The sequence below is a fragment of the Dama dama genome, chromosome 19 (genome assembly GCF_033118175.1).
Source record: "Dama dama isolate Ldn47 chromosome 19, ASM3311817v1, whole genome shotgun sequence".
Classification (NCBI taxonomy): Eukaryota; Metazoa; Chordata; class Mammalia; order Artiodactyla; family Cervidae; genus Dama; species Dama dama.
This window is the reverse complement of record NC_083699.1, coordinates 25,763,928-25,789,174: the sequence shown is the minus strand read 5'-3', so window position 1 is coordinate 25,789,174 and position 25,247 is coordinate 25,763,928. Positions and strand designations below refer to the sequence as shown.

The 25,247-nt window shown below is 37.4% G+C and overlaps 1 protein-coding gene across 1 annotated transcript in view; it reads left to right on the top strand.

Moving 5' to 3' along the window:
- The window catches only part of SPATA16 (spermatogenesis associated 16), a 219,906-nt gene that overhangs the window by 60,460 nt on the left and 134,199 nt on the right, over positions 1–25,247 (top strand).

Here is a 25,247-nt window from a genome sequence, read left to right as displayed (position 1 = left end):
CATACTGTTTTCCTCAACTCTTAAAGATCGGGCTTCAGATTAAATATTGCTGTTTCTTCCCAATTCTATTTCTAAAGTACTGGTTGTTTCTTTCAATTGAATTAAAATAAATACAATCTCTATATATGTGGCCATGTATGCTTGCATGTTTCTATGACCTTGCAAGTGTGGAGAAAGCAAAGGGAAACCATGGCAGGGCCATTTAAGTATATCTGTTTGGACTTTTAGCAAGTAGGCACTTTGCCTGTTTGGGAAGTTGGGCATATTAAAATACTGCATGGATCATTAGTACATTTATATCTCTTGCTATTTTTTGCCCATAAAAGTATATTTACCTATTAAAAAAAAGGCTTTCACTGAAGATGATATTAAACACTCCAAGTTTTCCTTCCAACCCTAAAAAAGAATATAAAACATGCCAATTTCTATGGAAGGGCAAAGACTGTGTTCACTGTACAATGCAGAGAACAGCCACAATACTTCTCTGCAATGCACAGGTGACCATGTTAAGAAATAGTTCATGTGCAGGAACAAGAACAAGCATTTATTGAATATCTTATCTACTACTACTTGGTAGAACAGGTGTGAATTAGGCATTTCATATGCAGTCTCAGTTAATCTTTGCAGTAACTCCTGAGGTTTCCTTACATTTATACATGAAGGTATTCAGTTCAGCTCAGTTCAGTTGCTCAGTTGTGTCCGACTCTTTGTGACCCCATGAATCGCAGTACACCAGGCCTCCCTGTCCATCATAAGCAAACCTATGATATCACAGTAATTTTTTCTCCTAGAAATTCTGGCTGTCATCACATCTCATTGCAAAAATGATAAAAGTCATAGCTTCTTTAAAATCTGAAATAATTTCTATACAGATGGAGAGAACAGTGGGATGTGGTGGGCATTGTCCCCGGAATTATAAAATCTAGGTTCAACTACCATTTCACTGGTTGTTTCGAAAAAGTCTTGATTTCCTCATGTGTGATTTGTGGATAATAATACTTCTTGACAAGTCTACTCTACAATATTGATGCAACACAGCTTTTAAATCAAAAGACTCTGTTCTAAACATACATCACCAGTTTTTCAGTTCAGTTCAGTTCAGTTCAGTCACTCAGTCATGTCCAACTCTTTGTGACCCCATGAACCGCAGCACGCCAGGCATCCCTGTCCATCGCCAGCTCCCGGAGTCCACACAAACCCATGTCCATCGAGTCGGTGATGCCATCCAACCATCTCATCCTCTGTCGTCCCCTTTTCCTCCTGTCCTCAATCTTTCCCAGCATCAGGGTCTTTTCAAATGAGTACACTCTTCTCATCAGATGGCCAAAGTATTGGAGTTTCAGCTTCAACACCAGTTTTTACCCTTCCTTTATGTGAAGCCTGCCTCTTTTTTGTGATCACCACATGAATCAATAAAAAATAGCTTTGTTAGGTAAATACATGGCCTGATTTCTGAAATAAATAAATAAGAAAAAAAAGATAATGAAGGCAATAGCAAATAAATTAACAATTAAACATGGCCATATATTACCCAAAGAATATAAATGGCTAAGCATTTGAGAGTCATTATGTGCTTATCTTAGTACAAACCCAAGAAATAGGACACTGATAGCTCAGGTATCTTATTAGAAATTTCTCTTCTGCTCCGAGGAGGAGGGGAGGAGAGGAGGACCAGAAGGAGAAAGCAGGACAGGGGGAGGAAGAGGAGGAGATAACAATGATTATATCTGATAAGAGAGACATGTTTGAACGCATAGCAAAGGCAAAAAAAAAAACATATTGACCCTTGTTAAGTTTTCAATTATAGGCAGTTTCTGAAGCTGAATCAGATTCCTTGAGTTGCCCGTCCAAGTTTCAAAAGATGTGATGAAAAGATCATACTCTGTTTATATTACACATATTTATAAACTTTCATGGTTATATTTGTAATTTTTTCATTATAACAGAGCCTGCAGTAGATTAATTAAAATACCCCCTACACAGTGTTTCTGTATTGCCTCCATTAATCTTGCCATTCCTCACCATGGCTCTTCACCTAGACATGTCACCCCCTACCTTTCTTCCCTTCAACATATGTTCAAGTTGACTGCACTTTAGTCTACCATCATCTTGCTTGGTGTTTTGTGTGTTATCCTAGCTTCCACTCTTTTTCTTTTAACAGTTTAAGATAGTCTTAACTCTGAGGTCAGTAGCTATTCAGCTTTTGTCTATTCTTTCCATTTACTAATTGATATAAAAATGGTTCATAAATGAAGAAGCAATATATTAGTGTAAGGGAGTGGTGTATGATGCAACAATACATCTGTCCACTGGGACCTCTCTATAGAATTTAAATCTACCAGTTACTAGTTTTGATTTCCATGTGGTTCTTGGAAAACATAGCAGAGAGTGCTAATGAACAGTTCCCATGCTGAGTACTGCCTTCAGGAAATGTGGTTCATTTTGGTCCTCAAAGCAAGCAGGAAGGTTGTACAGACACTCCTCATGGGTGGGTTTATTCTTAGCATTATTTTAAGAGGATTTTTTAATATTTGTTTCCCACTTTCTAATATACCAGCTTTAAAATCCATTCTGATGGGCTGAACAAGCCACTTAGCCTTTCTGTAATTTCTTCTGTAAATTCTCACTGGAATATTAAAAGCATTTATGTACTTAAAATTTTGAAATGTTCTAAAATGTAATTGGTGTGACCTGGGATAAGTACACATAATGAGAAAGATGAGATATGTTTATCTCAATTTCCTTCAAGGTCAATTGATTTTCTTAAAAAGTTCTAGATTTTCAAGGGCTAATTCTGTAACTACAAGTAAAGAAAAATAAAGGAGCTGGAAGTTTCCTTGTAATGTAGTATAACAAACTTCAGAAGCCAAAGGTCTGGATTTGAATCTCTGCACATCACTGACTAACCTTAACTTTCACAAGTCACTTAACTTCTCTTTTCCTCAGTTTCTGTATTTCTGAACAAGGGATAATAACAATATCTTCCTCAATACTTCTAAAGATGGTGAAAGGATATTATTAATATGAAAGCATTTTACAAATGGAAAATATCTGTACAAATCTTAACCTTAAAGTCCCAATTGTGTTTTATTTCCAAACACATCAGGTGACCAACCTGAAATTTTACAAGATTCTTTTCATGAGTGCGTGCTGTAGTTAACAGTGTTCATTGACAGAGTGAAAACTATTTTGTGAGTCTCCATGGGGATGTTTGTTTTTAGTCTCCTAATTTGTTATCTTTACATACAAGAAAATTTCCACACAAGTAGTTTAAAAAGTGAGCTAATTTAAGACCAATGCTAAAACTGAGGAAGTCTAGGGAAATATAAGTTCCTGATGGATGCTACATGTCTAAAAATGTTAGAAATAATTAACTGTAAGGAAAAATGGAGGACTGCCCACAATTCCAAATTAACCAACACCACTTCAAGGGACTAAAATCTTATTGCCATCCATTCTGCTTCACATAGGCTAAAGTGTAAAATTGATGTTTGGGTCTTATTCTCAATAACTTCCTCAATGTTTTCTCACACTCCCAGTCCTAAAGGTCTTCCCATGTATGCTTGGCAAAGTCACAAAATAGGCCATTACATATAGGGCTACAAATAGCAACAGACAAACCTGGAGCAGACCAGTTTCTGTCAGAGCAAGTAAAAAACATGGCTTAGAGGCCCACACTTATTTATTTTATAGCTCTTGCCAGTCTATGCTTTATATTTAAAAGTTTTTCTTTAGTTTTCCAGATAGAACTCTGTTGTTAGGTGAGTCTGACTTGCTCTCATTCTGTTTACCTTAAAGGAGCAGAATATCACTCTCCTATCCATTTTACTTTTCACAATTTACGAATGTGTATTTCAAAGACATGGATATTTTCATGAATATGCCATGAATATTTTATGTCAATGACCACAGAGTACCAGTCTCAACAAGTATTTGCAAATTCTGGGGTTGTACTGTTACTGGTGTATTTACCCAAACTCTTTCTCATTTTCTCCTCTGTTGCTATGGGAAGAATTCCTCATGCGTATCCTGTGACCTTTCCTGATTTTTCGTAGAAGTCTAAAGAGCAGCCATATGTTAAGTTACAATACCGTTAGTTTAAGAGAGGCTCCTTAGTGGCCCTGCCTGTGCTCCACTCACAGGTCTTAGCGGCCAATATATATTTTGTGTGAATCTTCTTTGCTGGAGGAAATGCAGACCATGTGACTTTCCTAGGTAATCTGAGGCAAAACAATTCTGTAATTAGATATAAGTGGTCTTATTAACAATGATTAAACTTTTGGTAGCAAATGGGACTTTCCAACAGAAGACAGTAAATTTCACAGCAGTATTTGATTTTTTTTTAAGTGTTTCATAATAAGAGATTAGGGGATAAGAAATCTAATATATAACCTTAGTATATATCTAACCTCATTCTTTTTGCTTCTTTAGACTTTTATTTCCCATAAACTTTCCTTAAAGAACCTGTTCAATGCATACAGGCTCTGGAAAAGTTTTTAGCTTCTGTGGAAAGAAAATAATATGAGAATAACATTGATAAGTAACATATACAGATCAAAAAAAGAAGGGGGAAAGGTATTTGGGGTTTAAGAGAAAGGGCAAAAGGATGGTGTGATACAATGCAAATTATTAAACATGTCTCATGTGCCTCTTTATCTTCTTTCTTATAGTTAGCACTTTCATGCAGATTTTGACTATTTACTTGTATATGCGTGCATGCTAAGTAGCTTCAGTCCTGTCTGACTCTGTGAAACACTGTGGACTGTAGCCGGCCAGGCTTCTCAGTCCACGGGATTCTCCAGGCAAGAATACCAGAGTGGATTACCATACCCTTCTCCAATTTACTTGTACAGTGGTTCTCAAGCTAGTATTCTGACTCTATTATATTTTTAAACATTATTGAGGGGCCAAAAGATTCTTTTTTGCTTTATATGGGTTATACTTAGAAATGTTTACCATTTTAAACATTAAAATGTAGAAACTTAAAAATACGTAGTTACTCACTTAAGAATAATACACCCATTACATGCTAACATAAAATGAATACTTTATGAATAATAAGTATATTTTAAATGCATACAGGAGTAACATTTTTTACATTTTTGTGAATCTCTTTAATATATGGCATTATAAAAGAAACCTGGGTTCTCATATCTAACTCTGCATTCAACCTGTTGCACCATGTTTGAACTATATGAAAAAATCCAGTCTGACAAAGATGTGTTAGAAAAGGAAAGAGAATGTTAACAGACTTTTCAGATGATCTTCAATATTCTTCTTTGATACTACACCAGACTTGAGAAATAGTAGTTTCTTAAAAATTAATTGCAATCAGAATTCTGAAGCCATATCAATCAACTTGTACTGTGTTTCATAAAAAGCCACTGGTCTTCCTTATACTTTGAATGGATTATTTATTCATGCACAAGTTAATAACATCCTACATAGGTTATTTGGGAAATAATGCATCACGTGCAGATTTCTATTATGTAATAGTAAATTTTAAAAATCACACATGTTTATATCACTAATATCAGAAAAGTCTTTAAGCATTGGGTGGCCATCATTCTCACAGTGACAGATATAAGTTTTCCAAAATTCTAATTTTTACTTGAAAGCTCAAACTTTTATCACTGGCAATAAATACTGTCAGTTGTGTTCCTCTAAGCGACAGGCACACTCATTTCATTTTCAAGAAATGTCTGCCAAATTCCAAGTCTGATAATCATAGTTTGTTAGTTGTTTTTCCAAGTGAAACATGATGTTCCATGGAAACAGCAGATAAGTCAGCTCACAAATGCAAACAATGTCATGAGTGCACAAGTAGTTTTCCTCAAAGCAACCATCATACTTTGTTGTACTGGAAAAAAGAGTTTTCTGCATATGTCCCATTTTGTCACACCAAATATTAAAAATCCACACACTCAAGGGTAGAGACTGGTAATGTGGGGGATGGCAAGTGCATACAATGGTGAAGAATATACTGAATTTCTGCTACAACAGTTTGCTATTACTGATTTGATTGCTGCAAGAGAGCCAGAAGTTTTACACACCATATTGCTTTTGCAACATCAGTGCAAATGTCAACACAGTGAAAAATGAAAATAATATCTTAAAATATTATTATATAAATAGCAATAATATTGTAAAACCCATTTGCAATCTGCAGACCACACTTTGAGAATCACTATGCCAGTTTATAGCATCCTTAGGATCATTCCAGGTTTTATATCTCTCATCTTCCTTCAGAATAGTTACAATGATTGTGTTCCTTATTTTTTAATTGGAGGAAATTGCTTTACAATGTTGTGTTGGTTTCTGCCAAACAACAATGCAAACCAGTCATTATTGTACATAGATCACCTCCCCCTTTGCCTCCCTCTCCTCTTCCCATTTCACCCCTCTATGTCTTCTTAAAAAATGATTATATCATATGCTTGCTTAGTAATCCCTAAAGTCTTAGTAATTTCTTCCAAAAAATTAAAACTCTTTTAACTAACAAACAAATCCTTAATAGGATTCTGTCTTCCACTATAGTGAATTTATTACAGTTTTTAATATGGTTTACCATCTCTTATCACCAAGTCATTTGAGGGTCACTCTTTCAATTTGGATTTTCTACCTCTCTTCCCTAAATGTCATCACTTCAAAGTGAGCTCAAGACTTACTTCCTCCTGACGTCTTTCCAAAGTTCGCATTTTTCTGTCATTGCAGATCCTTTACACAAACCTTTCCATTTTTTCCATCTCCTTTGTATGCATTCCACAATTGTTTAAAGTTTTAGTTTATTTACTGTTCTTTATTTGTGTGTTTTTATAATTTTTAACAATTGGATTAAAACTTCTTTTGGAGGGTAGTTACTTAGTACCTATCATTGCTTTGTAAATAAGCAAACAAACAAACAAACAAAACCCTCCAAAATATATGCTGTTACATTATATTGACAGAAATGGCAGCACTTTTAAACATATCTGAAAAAATGTATTCTTTCCAAAGTAATGGGAGATGACACTTTATTTGGCACAAGTCACAACAGGTTGCAAACTCAGTACTCTGAGCCAAAGAGAACAGGCTAGCAAGATGGAAGACTTTGTCATCTTTGTCAACAAAGAGAGACTTAATAAACATATTAAAAAACCTCTTTGAATTTCAAAGAGAAACCATTAGCATTCTCATTCATAGGATTAGTAATTAGACTCCCCTAATTGGAGTCACTTTGAGTAAAGGTAATTTGGCCTGTAAGTAATCATTGTATTCAAACTTGAGAGCCTTTCACATATTCAAAGTCCATATCCAATTCAAATTTGGGCTTTCAGTTTGTAAACTATAATACCATATATAATCTAGGGGTTTAGCTGAAATGGCCACTCTATACATATAATAAATGCAATGCTCAGTGTGATACATTTCCACTAATTCTGTTAATTCAACAAAGGAAAATCACAGACAATTGTCAGAAGCTCAATTGTTTTCATCAAGCATAAGAGTCACATTTTTTATCCTTTGGTATAGGAGCAAAAGCAGATTGTATAGTAGGTAAAATATTGTTTATGGAAGCCATTTATTTAGTCTCCAGACCAAAAAATCATGATGTTATTATGAATAATTTTAATACTTAATATACAAATAGTTTTGATTTTGCCATCAAAAGTCCCTCCACTTCTCATAGTTTGAAAGAAATAAGCATGCTGTTTCATTATCCAGTAAAACCATATAGTAGAATTCACTATAATTTCTCAATTAATTTTAAAAATTCCTGCATAACTTCTGGTTGAAGACAGCATGAAAAAATAATAGGACACAGGCAGACATTTATTTCCATATAACAAGGCTACTTAAAATACTAGTTTAAGTATGTATTTACCCTTCTGGTTCTTTTCTTTAGAACCTGTACAGTGCCTGGAACATGGTTTACTTTCAATAATTGTTGCTGAATGAATCATAAGTAATTTCTGGTAGGTTAGAACAGAGGGAAATTTATTAATTATACTTTTCAAAGCAATCATTCTAAAATGCAGCCTACCCAATAACATGAGAATAGAAAAATATATATATATACTATTTGTCATGCTGTTCTTGAACCACCCCCAACATGACTCTGCCCTCCTCCACCTCAATATTACACAGACAGATGAATAGGTCTTCACATCTACATCTTTGGTTTCTGAATTTTGATAGCTTTTCTACAAGAGAGTTGATAGTTGGTATTTGGTTCATGAACCCTACAGAAAAGATAATGGGGCCAACACCATATTATTTGTTAAGAGAAAATGTCAAGAACAAAAAATGAAAATGTCAAAGGTAGGTTGATATACTGTATTACTTAAAGACTGTTTTGTTGGAAGAGCTGACCAAGTGATTTACTAACAGCTTTTAGTGGACAGTCTTTGGATTACAATGTAGATGAAAAATAAATGGGAATCCAATCTAGGCATTTGACAGATGGAGAAAAAAAATGGGAAGACACAATTATAGTCTACAGAAACATGGGTTTCTTTCCAGGATTTCAAATTATGAAAAATAATTTTGTATCAGAAATTTTCTTCAAAGGGTCTACTTATCTATCTATATCTCTGCATTCTTTAGTTACATAAGCCACCTTTAATTTCTCATCACATCGGCGTACAGGTAAGGATTAGGAAATTGTGTAAAGCTGATGTTCAAAAGGGATATAGGTGCAAAAGTCAGTGGAGAGAGGATCTTAGTGTATTTGGGTCAAAACAGATGCAGATCTCCTTGTTGAATCTTAAATGTTTTTAGGTTTTCTGGTGCGTCCTGAGGAAGAGTGTGGTCAGCCACTTAGTAATAAATAGTGCTTTATTCCATAAACATTGAGTGCCCATTATGCGTCATGGATTTGCTAGAGGTCCCTAATATAGAAGGGGAAAAAAAGGTTAAAGAAATGTTCTCTGTTGGTCAAAAAAGGCATATCACTGCATACTGCCAAAGATCCAGTAGGGTGTCATATTTAATGTTTATTTTATGTATGTTAACTGATGATATTCATGTTGATGAAGAATATGGAAGACTAACACCTGAAACAAACACAACATTGTAAATCAACTGTACCTCCAATAAAAAAATTTTTTTAAAGAATATGGAAGACTAAACTGAATATGGAAAAACATGGAAGTCCTAAAATCTCCTTCTAAAGGTTCCTATTTCTTGGTATTGATGGCACACTAAATTTGTTATTTGAATCCCTTAATCTTCAGTCTATTCTTCTAAACAAAGAAATTTCATTCTCAAATTCTAAATTAAAATATATTTAAACATTGATCCTAATCATTATTTAATGTGTATTTACTATTAGCTCCATAAAGAGGACAGACAGTATAATATCTCTCTTCTAAATATATATTTTTCAGAACTGTGACAATACAGCAATTTTTAAGGTACTTATCCTATTGACTCTTGGTCATGTCAAGAAATTAGGTCCTTGTTGCTCTCTTGAGTAATTCCATAATTCAATATTTTGTACATATAATTAATTGTAATTTGGCGAACAAAAATCAAGGATGATATTCCACTTACTCTGTTTAGCTTCTTTAAATTTGTTTTCTTCCGCTGTGATATGTACATGCTAAGATCTCAAGAAATAGTTGAGAATGATTTCTTCTTGTTGTTTCCCTAAAGAGTTAAATTTACTTTCATGCTTTTGCAAAAACATGCTTTGCCACTGCTTCAGCAGAGCTATATGCTTTGACAACAATCTACTGTACTTTTCTTATTTCAAAAACCAATGTCTTTAACTGTAATTTTATGCTTTAATACTTCATAAAATAGTTCCATTTCTCCCACGCAAATTAAATTGGGTCATTTTATTGTTCCGTCTTATTCGTCAATATAAGATATTTAAAGTGAACACATGGACTTCTTAATTCTTCTCCATATGTTGAGGACTGTTTTACTTTATTTTGTCTTTCAATTCTAATTACCAACCTTTTGTAGTGAAGCAAGTGAATAAGTAAGATGCAACCACTAAGATTTCATTGAATCCTTTTGTGGTGACAGCACTAGTGCTTAAGTTTCCTTTATATTCCTATTCCTTTCACCTACCCAGGAATTTTGATTACTAGATTGAGATTTTGTATTATACCAACAGCCCATGGTGAAAGAATTTCTATTAATAAGAAGCAACTTTTTATGACTAGCATATTTCACTTAGCATAATGCCTGAAGTGTCATCCATTTGCAAGCCTGTGTCAGAATTTCTTTCCTTTTTAAGGCTGAGTAATATTCCATTGTCTGTATATACCATATTGTATTAACCCACTTATCTGCTGGTGGACACCTAGGTTGCTTCCACCTTTTGGCTACTGCAAATAACAATTGAAAGCACTGCTTTCAATTCTTTTGTGTACATACACAGAAGTGGAAATGCTAGATCATACTGTAATTTATTTCTAAATTTTTGAGAAATTGCCATACTGTTTTCCATAGCAGGTGCACCATCATTCCCATAAATCATGCATGAGGGTTCTAATATCTCCATGTCCTTGACAACATCTGTCATTTTCTGTTTTTTTTAATAGTAGCCATTCTAATGAGTATGAGGTGGTATCTCATTGTGGTTTTGATTTGCATTTCTTTAATGATCAGTGATGTTGAGCATCTTTTCATGTGCTTATTGGCCATTTGTTTATCTTTGGAGAAATTATTCAAGTCCTTCACTCAGTTTTTAATTAGATTGTTTGTTTCTTCATGCTGAGTTTTAGAAACTCCTTTTATATTGTAGATATTGATCCTTTTTCAGATACAAAATTTGCAAATATTTTCTTTGCATTTTCACTCTGTTGATAGTGTCCTTTGATAAACAGAAGTTTTTAATTTTGATATACTCCAGTTTATCTATTTTTCCTTTTGTTCCCTGTAACTTTTACTTTGACTTAACTTCATAAATATTCTACAGGCTGCCTTAAAATCTACCTAAAACAGAATATAAATAGATAATAATGTAATCACTCATTCTTTAATATTAGGTATTCTGAGATCTTCCTATGATATTTTAATTTTTGGAGCTTGTTATGAATTCTTTTTTATTTGTTAATGGTATGTATATAACAAATACTGCTTGTCTATCTGAACAAAAATTATTTATATAGGGAAACAATTCTCCTTGGGTCTCTTAACTTTTTGCATGCCTTGTAAACAAGGCATTGACTGGCCTCTGGTCTGATCTATCTTTTCAAAGATGTCTACATGGCAAACAACCCTGGAAGAAAGGTCAAATCTGCTTACAGCCTTGGAAGATGAAATCACGTCTCCCTGTAGACCTACAAACAGGCATGCTGGCAATCAATTGTAAAACGTCTATATCCCCTAAGCTCAGGATTCCTCTCCTATAATGGAACCTACTGCATGTAAAGGCTTCACCTGGCCTTCTTTACATTACTATCTGGGAACTGCGGCTCAAGGAACCGGTACAACAAAAGACTGATAGATTGGCTACTTCTGCTGCTATGAGTAAGAAACTGTCCCTTGTTTCTAGCCTTGGAGGTTCACATCTTCTACAAGTACCATGGAACTATGGCATGCTAACTTGTTAGCTTGAAGTAGGGGGAAAGTCAAACCCTTCACAGTGATCAACAATGTATTCTATAACTGTGTAACACAGGGAACTTATTCATTTCCTTTAAACAGAAGGAAATCCAAAAAAGAGGGGATATAAGTAAATGTATAGCTGATTCCCCTTGCTGTACTGCAGAAACTAACTCAACATTTTAAAGCAACTATACTCCAATTAAAAATTATAAAAATGAAAAAAAATTATAAAAATGTATTCTAAGAGATTTTTGAATATCCTTGAGAGGATATTCTAAATATCCTTGGAAGTCATTTAGCCTAACTCCCACTCAGTCAAAAATTTCTTCTACACATCCTGACAGATGGCATTTGAAATATCACTTACATGATTCTAGTAAAAGGAAACTCTTCTCAAAGCTTGTTGCATCATTGATTATTAAGTCCCTCCTTATGTTGAACTGAACTATTTGTAACTTTATAATACTGGCTTTTGCCTGATTTCATCTTTTTTACATAGAATAATTAATCTGTTTTTCACATGGCAGGTCTTTGTATTTGAAAGTTCTAATTTTGTCTCTAGTGATCTTACTTAATTCTCTGAACATATCAATTTCATTCCATATTCTTCCCACACTATGTTCTATAGCTCCACTGGACTCTCTAGACATACCCCAAAATGGTAATGATTCCCAGCTGTGTGTCTATATGGCTATAGAACAATTCAGTGATAAATGAATTGTTTATCAATTGTTATCAATGATAAACACTTTATCATTTCAACAGAATGCCACTGATTCATTTAGCATAAATTTTATATACCATTTTTGTAGCTCTGTCATATTGTCCTATTGTGTTCAGCTTGTGATTAGTTAAAATATTCAGGCTTTTTCCCCATAGCCACACTCAAGCCATAATTATATTTGTAAAACTGACTTTTAGAATCCATAACATAAAGATTTTTTTTAAAGATTTTGCCTCTGTCATCAGTAATACTATTTTTTTGCTAAATATAATCTATGCCATCTGAAAAAATTATAGGCATTCTTTCAATGTCTTAATACTAGTCACTAATGGAAATACTTCCTACAAAAAGGGCTAAGAACAAGCCATTGAACTTCTTTCATAACAATCTAGACTATACTTCAACAGTACTGATCAGTTGTTCAACAAGTTATAGTCTACTGAATGAGGCCATTATCCCACATAAATATCATCACAAAGATATCATGCTTTGGTGAAATAAAAATGTTTCATTTGTTTCCTTGGCATTCTCTAGATCTACCAACTATTTCTAAAAGAATGTCAGCACTTTGCTAAGATATTAAGAAGAGTGTCACTCAGGAGGATGTGTCATTGCTAATTTACTTTAATTACACTGCTAATTTACTAATGATTAAGCAAGGTAAAGGCAACTGAATTTAGGCATCTTCGCCTAAATAAGAAATTGCTTTCTTAATCCCCAGTCTCATAAAGAGCCAAAGCCTTAACCCTGGAAGTAGTGATAACTAACGTTCTCATTCACAGAGTTCAAGCTTCTGATTGAGATGTAGAAGAAGAACACATCTGTCTCTGGGGCAATCAGTATGAAATTCTGCCTTCATTGCCACTTTTTGATGTGATTGGAAAAATACTATATCCTTATTGTAGTGAAGCTGAAGCTCCAATACTTTGGCTACCTGATGCAAAAGCCATCTCATTGGAAAACAGCCTGATGCTAGGAAAGATTGAAGGCATGAGGAGAAGGGGACAATAGAGAATGAGATGGTCAGATGGCATCATCAACCCAGTGGACATGAATCTGAGTAAATTCCGGGAGATAGTGAAGGACAAGGAGGCCTGGCAGGCTGAACTCTATGGGGTCCCAAAGACTTGAACACGACTGAGTGACTGAACGACAACAATTCTGTTTATTAATTTAACACTTTTTTGAATTGGTAACTAATCCAAGTTAGCCCTACAAAAGACCAATGGACAAAGTCCACAATCATATTGATAGATCAAAAGGGTATTTGAAAAAAAAATAAGCATTTACTTCTGATAATAACTCTTGAAAAATAATTTTTCTCAAACTAACTCATAATCATAGTTATCAGTGAAATACTGAAGCATCCATAGATCACTTCACTTATTTAAACTCCTTTTAAAAAATTTTAGCCTAGGCAGTAAGAGAAAAAACATGAATATTGAAAAGCAGTATCAGATACCATTACTTGCAGATGATGTGAATAAAACTATATTATTGAAATATTAAGAAATAAGGATACAAAAATTAATAATATTAAAATATATATCTAAATCAATTATAAGTTAGGAAATACAACAGAAAAAAAATCCCATTCTTATCATGCATACCTGTGGTGCTTCTCAAACTTTAATGTGCATATAAATCACCTGAGGATCTTGCTGAAATGCAGATTCAGTACATTTGGAATCAAGATTTCACATTTCCAATGAGCTTTCAAGTGCTGCTGATCATACTTTGAGTAGTTATGTGTGTATAACACACACATATATATACATATATACACATATACTATCATGTATAATCCTCATCTATAATTTTTAAACTTTAGAATCAAAAAGAAATCTGTAAAACCTCTATTTTAAAAAAAGGTAAAATGAAGGTTAAAAATTACTGGAAGACATAAAAGAATATTTGAATGAAGAGACTGTCATGTTCCTGGATAGGAAGACAACAGTATAAAAATGTCTGTTCTTCCTCAATTCAGTTGCTGAGTCGTGTCTGACTCTTTGTGACCCCATGGACTGCAGCACTCCAGGCCTCCCTGTCCATCACCAACTCCCAGAGTTTATTCAAACTCATGTCCATCGAGTCAGTGATGCCATCCAACTATTTCATACTCTGTCGTCCCCTTCTCCTCCTGCCTTCAATTTTTCCCAACATCAGGGTCTTTTCAAATGAGTCAGCTCTTCCCATGAGGTGGCCAAAGATTTGGAGTTTCAGCTTCAACATCAGTCCTTCCAAAGAACACTCAGGATTGAACTCCTTTAGGATGGACTGGTTAGATCTCCTTGCAGTCCAAGGGACTCTCAAGAGTCTTCTCTAACACCACAGTTCAAAAGCATCAATTCTTTGGCACTCAGCTTTCTTTATAGTCTAACTCTCACATCCATACATGATGACTGGAAAACCATAGCTTTGACTAGATGGACCTTTGTTGGCAAAGTAATGTCTGCTTTTTAATATGCTGTCTAGGTTGGTCATAACTTTCCTTAGAAGGGGTAAGCATCTTTAATTTCATGGCTGCAGTCACCATCTGCAATGATTTTGGAGCCCCCAAAAATAAAGTCTGCCGGTGTTTCCCCAGCTATTTGCCATGAAGTGATGGGACCAGTGATGGTCCCATCATAGTCCCATGATGAAGTGATGGGATGCCATTATCTTAGTTTTCTGAATGTTGAGCTTTAAGCCAACTTTTTCACTCTCCTCTTTCACTTTCATCAAGAGGCTCTTTAGTTCTTCTTCACTTTCTGCCATAAGGGTGGTGTCATCTACATAGCTGAGGTTATTGATATTTCTCCTGGCAATCTTGATTCCACCTTGTGCTTCATTCAACCCAGCATTTCTCATGATGTACTCTGCATATAAGTTAAATAAGCAGGGTGACAATATACAGCCTTGACGTACTCCTTTTCCTATTTGGAACCAGTCTGTTGTTTCACGTACAGTTCTAACTGTTGCTTCCTGACCTGCATACAGATTTCTCAAGAGGCAGGTGAGGTGGTCTGGTATTCCCATCTCTTTAAGAATTTTCCACAGTTTATTGTAATCCATCCAGTCAAAGGCTTTGGCATAGTCAATGAAGAAATAGATGTTTTTCTGGAACTCTCTTGTTTTTTTGATGATTCAGTGGATGTTGGCGATTTGATCTCTGGTTCCTCTGCCTTTTCTAAATCCAGCTTGAACATCTTGAAGTTCACGGTTCAAGTACTGATGAAGCCTGGCTTGGAGAATTTTGAGCATTACTTTACTAGCGTGTGAGATGAGTGCCATTGTGCAGTAGTTTGAGCATTCTTTGGGTTTGCCTTTCTTTGGGATTGGAAAGAAAACTCACCTTTCCAGTCCTGTGGCCACTGCTGAGTTTTCCAAATTTGCTGACATACTGAGTGAAACACTTTCACAGCATCATCTTTTAGGATTTGAAATAGCTCAACTGGAATTCCATCACCTCCACTAACTTTAGGGCCTCCTAAAGCCCACTTGACTTCACATTCCAGGATGTCTGGCTCTAGGTGAATGATAACACCATCATGGTTATCTGGGTCATGAAGATCTTTTTTGTACAGTTCTTCTGTGTATTCTTGCCACTCCTTCTTAGTATATCTGCTTCTGTTAGTTCCATACCATTTCTGTCCTTTATTGTCCCCATCTTTGCATGAAATGTTGGTATCTCTCATTATCTTGAAGAGATCTCTAATCTTTCCCATTCTATTGTTTTCCTCTATTTCTTTGCACTGATCACTGATTTGACTTAGGTCATACCTGAATGGTCCAGTGGTTTCCCTACTTTCTTCAATTTCAGTCTGAATTTGGCAATAAGGAGTTCATGATCTGAGCCACAGTCAGCTCCCAGTCTTGTTTTTGCTGACTGTATAGAGCTTCTCCCTCTTTGGCTGCAAAGAATATAGTCAATCTGATTTTGCTGTTGGCCATCTGGTGTGTCCATGTGTAGAGTCTTCTCTTGTGTTGTTGGAAGAGGATGTTTTCTATGAACAGTATGCTCTCTTGGCAAAATTCTACTAGCCTTTGCCCTGTTTCATTCTGTACTCCAAGGCCAAATTTGCCTGTTACTCCAGGTGTTTCTTGGCCTCTTACTTTTGCATTCCAGTTCCCTATAATGAAAAGGACATCTTTTGTGGGTTTAGTTCTAGAAGGTATTATAGGTATTCATAGAACCATTCAACTACAGCTTCTTCAGCATTACTGGTCGGGGCATGGACGTGGATTACTGTGATATGAATGGTTTGCCTTGGAAACGAACAGAGATCATTCTGTCGTTTTTGAAATTGCATCCAAGTACTGCATTGGCTCAGACAGCAAAGCGTCTGCCTGCAATGTGGGACACCTGGGTTCGATACCTGGGTTGGGAAGATCTCCTGCAGAAGGAAATGGCAACCCACTCCAGTACCCTTGCCCAGAAAATCCCATGGATGGAGGAGCCTAGTAGGCTGTAGTCCAGGGGGTCACAAAGAGTTGGACACGACTGAGTGACTTTACTTATTTTACTGCATTTTGAACTCTTTTGTTGACTACTTTTTATGACTACTCCATTTCTTCTAAGGGATTCTTGCCCACAGTAGTAGATATAATGGCCATCTGAGTTAAATTCACCCATTCCAGTCCATTTTAGTTCACTGATTGCTAAAATGTCCACGTTCATTCTTGCCATCACCTGTTTGACCACTTCCAATTTGCATTGATTCATGGACCAACCATTCCAGGTTCCTATGCAATAGTGCTCTTTACAGCATCAGACCTTGCTTCCATCACCAGTCACATCCACAGCTGGGTGTTGTTTTTGCTTTGGCTCTGTCTCTTCATTCTTTCTGGAGTTGTTTCCCCACTGATCTTCAGTAGCATATTGGGCACCTGCCAACCTGGGGAGTTCATCTCTCAGTGTCCTATCTTTTTGCCTTTTCATATTATTCATGGAGAAATAGACTGGGAAATCATACTGGGAAACAGACTCTTGGAGAACACAACAGAACCTTGTGCACCAGGACGCAGGAGAAAGGAGCAGTGACCCCACAAGAGACTGACCCAGACTTGCCTGTGGGTGTCTGGGAGCCTCCAGCAGAGGCGTGGGTCCGTGGTGGCCTGCTGCAGGGTTGGGGGCACTGAGTGTGGCAGTGCATGCATGGGATCTTTTGAAGGAGGTCGCCATTACCTTCATTACCTCCACCACAGTTTGGCCCCAGGTAAATAGCAGGGAGGGAACACATCTGCACCCATCAATAGAAAATTGGATTTAAGATTTACTGAGCATGGCCCCACCCATCAGAACAAGACTCAGTTTCCCCCTCAGTCAGTCTCTCCCATCAGGAAGCTTCCATAAGCCTCTAATCCTTCTCTATCAGAGGGCAGACAGTCTGAAAACCACAGTCACAGAAAACTAACCAGTCTAATCACATGGACCACAGCCTTGTCTAACTCAATGAAACTATGAGCCATGCCATGTAGGGCCACCAATACAGATGAGTCATGGTGGAGAGTTCTGACAAAATGTGGTCCACTGGAGAAGGGAATGGCAAACCACTTCAGTATTCTTGCCTTGAGAACCCCATGAACAGTATGAAAAGGCAAAAAAAAGAACAGGATTAGCCAGAAGGTTTTCAGGAAGGAGAAACTGTCCTCAAGCAGGATAAATTGTTGTTATATAATCCTTAGTACAGAATTTAAACTGTGTTTTTTGTTGTGTAATCATTGGTTCAGGGCTTAAAAAAAATGTTTTATATGACTAAGACTGAGGAATGTAGAGAAAAACAAAGATGTTTGTCCTTTCCTCCTCCTTGAGAATTCCAGACCCCTCTCTCCTCCTTGGGGACCCCTGGACTTATTATCAATCTGCCTAGGAATTGACTCTCTCATTACTAACACTGTGTTCATTCCTCTGACAAAAATTCAGTGACTTCCATAACTTAGGCATTATAACACGATTTTTATTTTTACCACAACCCCTGTCAACATAACTAAATCATAGCTATTTCCTCTCTTTTAAAATCAAACCAATCAGAATAGAGATCTCTCTCTGATTATAGTTGTAGAGTCGATTTATTTTCATTACAGCCCCAGTCAGATTGTCCATTTCAGTCATAGACAGCCTCCCATAGGTCCTCAAATGGCATCAAATGATGAATGATTAAGAACTTTTTAAAAGATAAACCAATATTTCCTCTCTAAGTTATACACAACATAAAATACATCTTTAAAAGGGCATGTCATTATAGAAAGCATCAAATAAATCAATAAAATGTAAAAAGTAGGCTTTACAATCACCAATAGCGTTTCCTCGCCAAATATCTAACAGTGCATATCATAAGCACACAGTGAATGCTGTAATAATTAAAAAGAAGCCAAAAATAATAAATGGCCAAATAATATCCCATCCCAAATTTTTAAACTTCCTTTTGTAAGTAACTTCACCTCCAGGGTAGACTAGGTCCTAGACTTGTTGGTCCCTCTTATGAAGCAATGATTCACATGGCTCAGTGTAGGATGTTGTTATAGTTTAGAAGAACCTAGTCCAGTTTAGCTGACTGTATAGAGCTTCTCCATATTTGGCTGCAAAGAATATAATCAATATGATTTCGGTGTTGACCATCTGGTGATGTCCATGTGCAGAGTCTTCTCTTCTGTTGTTGGAAGAGGGTGTTTGCTATGACTGTTTTGCCCGATGTCCGAATCCCCGAGCGGGAAGAGAGAAGGCTTCCAAGACAATGCAACTCGCAAAAAAGGGAAGTTTATTGCTGACTCAAGTCAGGGCTCCAGCTGCGTCCAACGCAGTGGTGCGGGGTCAGAGAGCGCTGAGCCCAAGCTGTTACCCAAATTTATAGGGTGTTCATAAGCAGTTGGTAGCTGGCTTAAGCGGATTGGTTACATGTTTGCAAAGTAATCTTATGGGCCCAAACCTTCGTGGGCTTTTTTCAAACTTGGGCGTTCGTGGGCTTTTCAGCTTTCCCCTGATAGGTTCCCTTTTTCTTGCTAGGCACATGTTGATTGGCTGGCTCCAGGTGGCCTGATAATCATGTTACCCTGGAAAAACAAGCCTACTCCTAATCTAGGCTGCCTGTCATGGCGCAGCCTCGCAATGACCAGTGCATTCTCTTGGCAAAACTCTATTAGCCTTTGCCCTGCTTCATTCTGTACTCCAAGGCCAAATTTGCCTGTTACTCCAGGTGTTTCTTGACTTCCTACTTTTGCATTCCAGTCCCCTATAATGAAAAGGACATATTTTCTGGGTGTTAGTTCTAAAAGGTCTTGTAGATCTTCATAGAACCATTCAACTTCAGCTTCTTCAGCATTACTGGTTGGGGCATAGGCTTGGATTACCATGATATTGAATGGTTTGCCTTGGAAACGAACAGAGATCATTTTGTCGTTTTTGAGATTGCATCCAAGTACTGCATTTCAGACTCTTTTGTTGACCATGATGGCTACTCCATTTCTTCTAAGGGATTCCTGCCCACAGTAGTAGATATAATGGTCATCTAAGTTAAATTCACCCATTCCAGTCCATTTTAGTTCGCTGATTCCTAGAATGTCGACATTTACTCTTGCCATCTCCTGTTTGACCACTTCCAATTTGACTTGATTCATGGACCAGGTTTGTATGAAATATTGCTCTTTACAGCAACAGACCTTGTTTCTATCACCAGTCGCATCCAGAACTGGGTATTGTTTTTGCCTTGGTTCCATCCCTTCATTCTTTCTGGAGTTATTGCTCCATTGATCTCCATTAGCATATTGGGCATCCACCGACCTGGGGAGTTCCTCTTTCAGTATCTTAACTTTTTACCTTCTCATACTGTTCATGGGGTTCTCAAGGCAAGAATACTGAAGTGGTTTGCCATTCTCTTCTCCAGTGAACCAAATTCTGTCAGACCCCTCCACCATGACCCTACCGTTTTGGGTGGCCCCACACAGCATGGCTTAGTTTCATTGAATTAGACAAGACTGTGGTCCTGTGATCAGATTGGCTAGTTTTCTGTGATTACAGTTTTAGTGTCTCTGCCCTCTGATGCCCTCTGGCAACACCTACCGTCTTACTTGGGTTTCTCTTACCTCGGACTTGAGGTATCTCTTCACGGCTGCTCCAGCAAAGCGCAGCCACTGCTCCTTACTTTGGACGAGGGTATCTTCTCACGGCCGCCCCTCCTAACCTTGAATGTGGAGTAGCTCCTCTCAGCCCTCCTGCGCCCTGCAGCAGCCACTCTTTGGAAGTAGGGTTTCTCCTCTCGGCCACCACCACTGCTTCTTTGCAGCCAAAAATGGAGAAGCTCTATACAGTCAGCAAAAACAAGACTGGGAGCTGACTGTGGCTCAGATCATGAACTCCTTATTGCCAAATTCAGAGACTTAAACTGAATAAAGTAGGGAAAACCACTAGACCATTCAGGTATGACCTAAATCAAATCCCTTATGACTATACAGTGGAAGTGAGAAATAGATTTATGGGACTAGACCTGATAGACACAGAACCTGATGAACTATGGACAGAGGTTCGTGACATTGTACAGGAGACAGGGATCAAGACCATCCCCATGGAAAAGAAATGCAAAAAGGCAAAATGGTTGTCTGAGGCAGCCTTACAAATAGCTGTTAAAAGAAGAGAAGTGAAAAGCAAAGGAGAAAAGGAAAGATATTCCCATTTGAATGCAGAGTTCCAAAGAATAGCCAGGAGAGATAAGAAAGCCTACCTCAGCGATCAATGCAAAGCAATAGAGGAAAATAACACAATGGGAAAGACTAGAGATCTCTTCAAGAAAGTTAGAGCTATCAAGAGATCATTTCAGGCAAAGACTGGCTCGATAAAGGACAGAAATGGTATGGACCTAACAGAAGCAGAAGATATTAAGAAGAGGTGGCAAGAATACACAGAAGTGTACAAAAAAGATCTTCATGACTGAGATAATCACAATGGTGTGATCACTCACCTAGAGCCAGACATCCTGGAATGTGAAGTCAAGTGGGCCTTAGAAAGCATCACTATGAACAAAGCTAGTGGATGTGATGGAATTCCAGTTGAGCTATTTCAAATCCTGAAAGATGATGCTGTGAAAGTGCTACACTCAATATGTCAGCAAACTTGGAAAACTCAGCAGTGGCCACAGGACTGGAAAAGGTCAGTTTTCATTCCAATCCTTAAGAAAGGCAATCCCAAAGAATGATCAAACTACTGCACAATTGCACTCATCTCACACGCTAGAAAAGTAATGCTCAAAATTCTCCAAGCCAGGCTTCAGCAATACGTGAACCGAGAACTTCCAGATGTTCAAGCTCTATTTAGAAAAGGCAGAGGAACCAGAGATCAAATTGCCAATATCCGCTGGATCATTGAAAAAGCAAGAGAGTTCCAGAAAAACATCTATTTCTTCTTTATTGACAAGGCCAAAGCCTTCGACTGTGTGGATCACAATAAACTGTGGAAAATTCAGAGAGAAAAAATGGGAATACCAGACCACCTGACCTGCCTCTTGAGAAATCTGTATGCAGGTCAGGAAGCAACAGTTAGAACTGGACATGGAACAACAGACTGGTTCCAAATAGGAAAAGGAGTACGTCAAGGCTGTATATTGTCACCCTGCTTATTTAACTTATATGCAGAGGACATCATGAGAAACGCTGGCCTGGAAGAAGCACAAGCTGGAATCAAGATTTCCGGGAGAAATATCAATAACCTCAGCTATGCAGATGACACCACCCAAATGGCAGAGAGTGAAGAGGAACTAAAAAGCCTCCTGATGAAAGTGAAAGAGGAGAGTGAAAAAGTTGGCTTAAAGCTTAACATTCAGAAAACTAAGATCATAGCATCTGGTCCCATCACCTCATGGGAAATAGATGGGGAGACAGTGGAAACAGTGTCAGACTTTATTTTTCTTGGCTCCAAAATCACTGCAGATGGTGACTGCAGCCATGAAATTAAAAGACGCTTACTCCTTGGAAGCAAAGTTATGACCAACCTAGATAGCATATTAAAAAGCAGAGGCATTACTTTGCCAACAAAGGTCCATCTAGTCAAGGCTATGGTTTTTCCAGTGGTCATGATGGATGTGAGAGTTGAACTGTGAAGAAAGATGAGCGCCGAAAAATTGATGCTTTTGAACTGTGGTGTTGGAGAGGACTCTTGAGAGTCCCTTGGACTGCAAGGAGATCCAACCAGTCCATCCTGAAGGAAATCAGTCCTGGGTGTTCATTGGAAGGACTGACGCTGAAGCTGAAACTCCAATACTTTGGCCACCTGATGCGAAGAGTTGACTCATTGGAAAAGACCCTGATGCTGGGAGGGATTGAGGGCAGGAGGAGAAGGGGATGACAGAGGATGAGATGGCTGGATGGCATCACCGACTCGATGGGCATGAGTTTGAGTAAACTCCGGGAGTTTGTGATGGACAGGGAGGCCTGGCTTGCTGCAATTCATGGGGTCGCAGAGAGCCAGACATGACTTAGCGACTGAACTTAACTGAACTGAACTGAGTCCAGTTTAGCAACATTGACTTCCAAACTCATGTCCTGAACTGTATGTCTTCAACACCATTAAAAGGACTTGTAATTATAAGCAATTTTTAAAGAAACCTATTCTTTTAAAAAATTACACTGAAACAGTGTTTATCTCATTACCCACAAAAATCTCTTCCAAGACCACTACAATGACTCCTCCTCTCCCGTAGCCCTATATTTTACTAAACCCTTCTCTCATCACTACTCCTCCTATCCACCACACTCCATGCTTCTCTCCAGTCTAATCCATTTTCATGAAAAGAACACATCTGGCAAAGCAAGATTCTTGAAGAATAGCTCAGCAAAACCAAAACACGTTGTCATGAGCAAAAAGATAAAGGAAAAAAATAGGTTCATTCATGAGGATTTTGTCTCATCACATTTGCAGATATTTACTAAAAATGCTTAAGTGAATAAAGATTACTAAGTAGGAGGAAAGAATTAGCCATGTTTTGAAAGAAAAGTTTCTGGTCAGACTTGGAAGACCTAGGCCCCTAGGCAGAGCACTTCTGTTTTCACTCTGACCTAATTTTACAAGATTACCCCTACTTGGATAAAATTTACAGACATATTTCACTAACATATTTTTCTTGAATTAATATAAAGTATTAGTACTAGATATTAATAGTTCAGTGTTGATGTGGAATAAACTCATGGAATAGGCTTTAAATTTCCAATAGTTTAATCAGAAATCGCTAAAGCAAATGGTCTGTGGTCTTGTGAGATTAATGTATTTATTTGTACAAATTTCTAGTCATAGAATGTAGTAAAACTTTACTAACCCAGGCTTCTTTAATTCAGAAATCATCACAGAGAAGCAGTAAGATAACTTACGAAGTGCTGAGGCTAGAGATGAGAAACATAATAAACTTGAAGCAGCATTGCAACCAACTATGAACAATTTTAGAGGGGTCCATTACCCTCTCTGGATTCTATTCACTTGTGTGTTTAAAGTGCGCTAAACTAGTTAATCAATTCACCTCATCATCATATAATTCTATGACTCTATGTGGGTCAGACAGATGCAGCTTTTTTATTTTATTCTTTCCATAAGCAATGTTTCTGGGAATGGGATTATTCTTCAGTTCAGTTCAGTTGCTCAGCTGTGTCCGACTCTTTGCCACCCCATGAACTGCAGCATGCCAGGCCTCCCTGTCCATCACCAACTCCCAGAGTCCACCCAAACCCATGTCCATTGAGTCAGTGATGCCATCTAACCATCTCATCCTCTGTCATCCCCTTCTGCTCCTGCCTTCAATCTTTCCCAACATCAGGGTCTTTTCAAATGAGTCAGCTCTTTGCATCAGAAGTGGCCAAAATATTGGAGTTTCAGCTTCAACATCAGTCCTTCCAATGAACACTCAGGACTAATTTCCTTTAGGATGGACTGGTTGGATCTCCTTGCAGTCCAAGGGACTCTCAAGGATCTTCTCCAACATCACAGTTCAAAAGCATCAATTCTTCAGCCCTCAGCTTTTTTTATAGTCCAACTCTCACATCCATACATGACCACTGGAAAAACCATAGCCTTGACTAGACAGACCTTTGTTGACAAAGTAATGCCTCTGCTTTTTAATATGCTGTCTAGGTTGGTCATAACTTTCCTTAGAAGGAGTAAGCGTCTTTTAATTTCATGGCTGCAATCACCATCCGCAGTGATTTTGGAGCCTAAAAAAATAAAGTCAGCCACTATTTCTACTGTTTCCCCATCTATTTGCCATGAAGTGATGGGATTATTCTTGTCTGCATGTTTTTCTCAATCTGGAGCTCATGAATAGCCTTAAAGGATCACATGAATTCCCTGAATTTAGGCAACCATGTTTATGGGCATTTTTCTAGACAGAGGGTTCACAGCTTTAATTCTCAAAAAGCTTTGTGAACCTCTCAAAAAACCAAAAAAAGATTAAGAATCACTCCTTTATTAATGGACTAATTTTAAGTGATTCTCATCAACCTGTAAAAGCAGGCACACACACAAAAAAACTGCTTAATAATCCTGTGTTGGTTCTGTAACATTATGTATCTTACATCCATAAACACAACACATTCTGATATAAGCTATTCCTCAAACTTTCACTAATGGCTCTCTCCTCATTTGGTGATGAGTTGTGCTCTTCATCTGTCTAGCTCACCTCATTATATCAAAAGCCTTGAGCAGTGCCTAGCTCTCAGTGAAGCAAGGGAGAAGAAGAGCTACCAGTTTATCTCTAGGGAAAGAAGGAAGATGTGGAGTGATCATCTTCTCATCTGAGCTTGGATTGTGACTCCAGAACTCTGTGACATAAAGGAAGAGTCAGCAAGCAAGGATAGATAATCTTATCCAAAACCAAGCCTTGAAATTTCAGCAAAAGAAAATGTAAACCCAAAGTAAACAAGGGCCTTACCAAAAGTGGCAAGGTGAGGACCAGAATCCTTAGCCAATGGTACAGAATTCCATCCATTTCACTACAATTGTCCAAGGGATAAGGCACAGGACCCAACA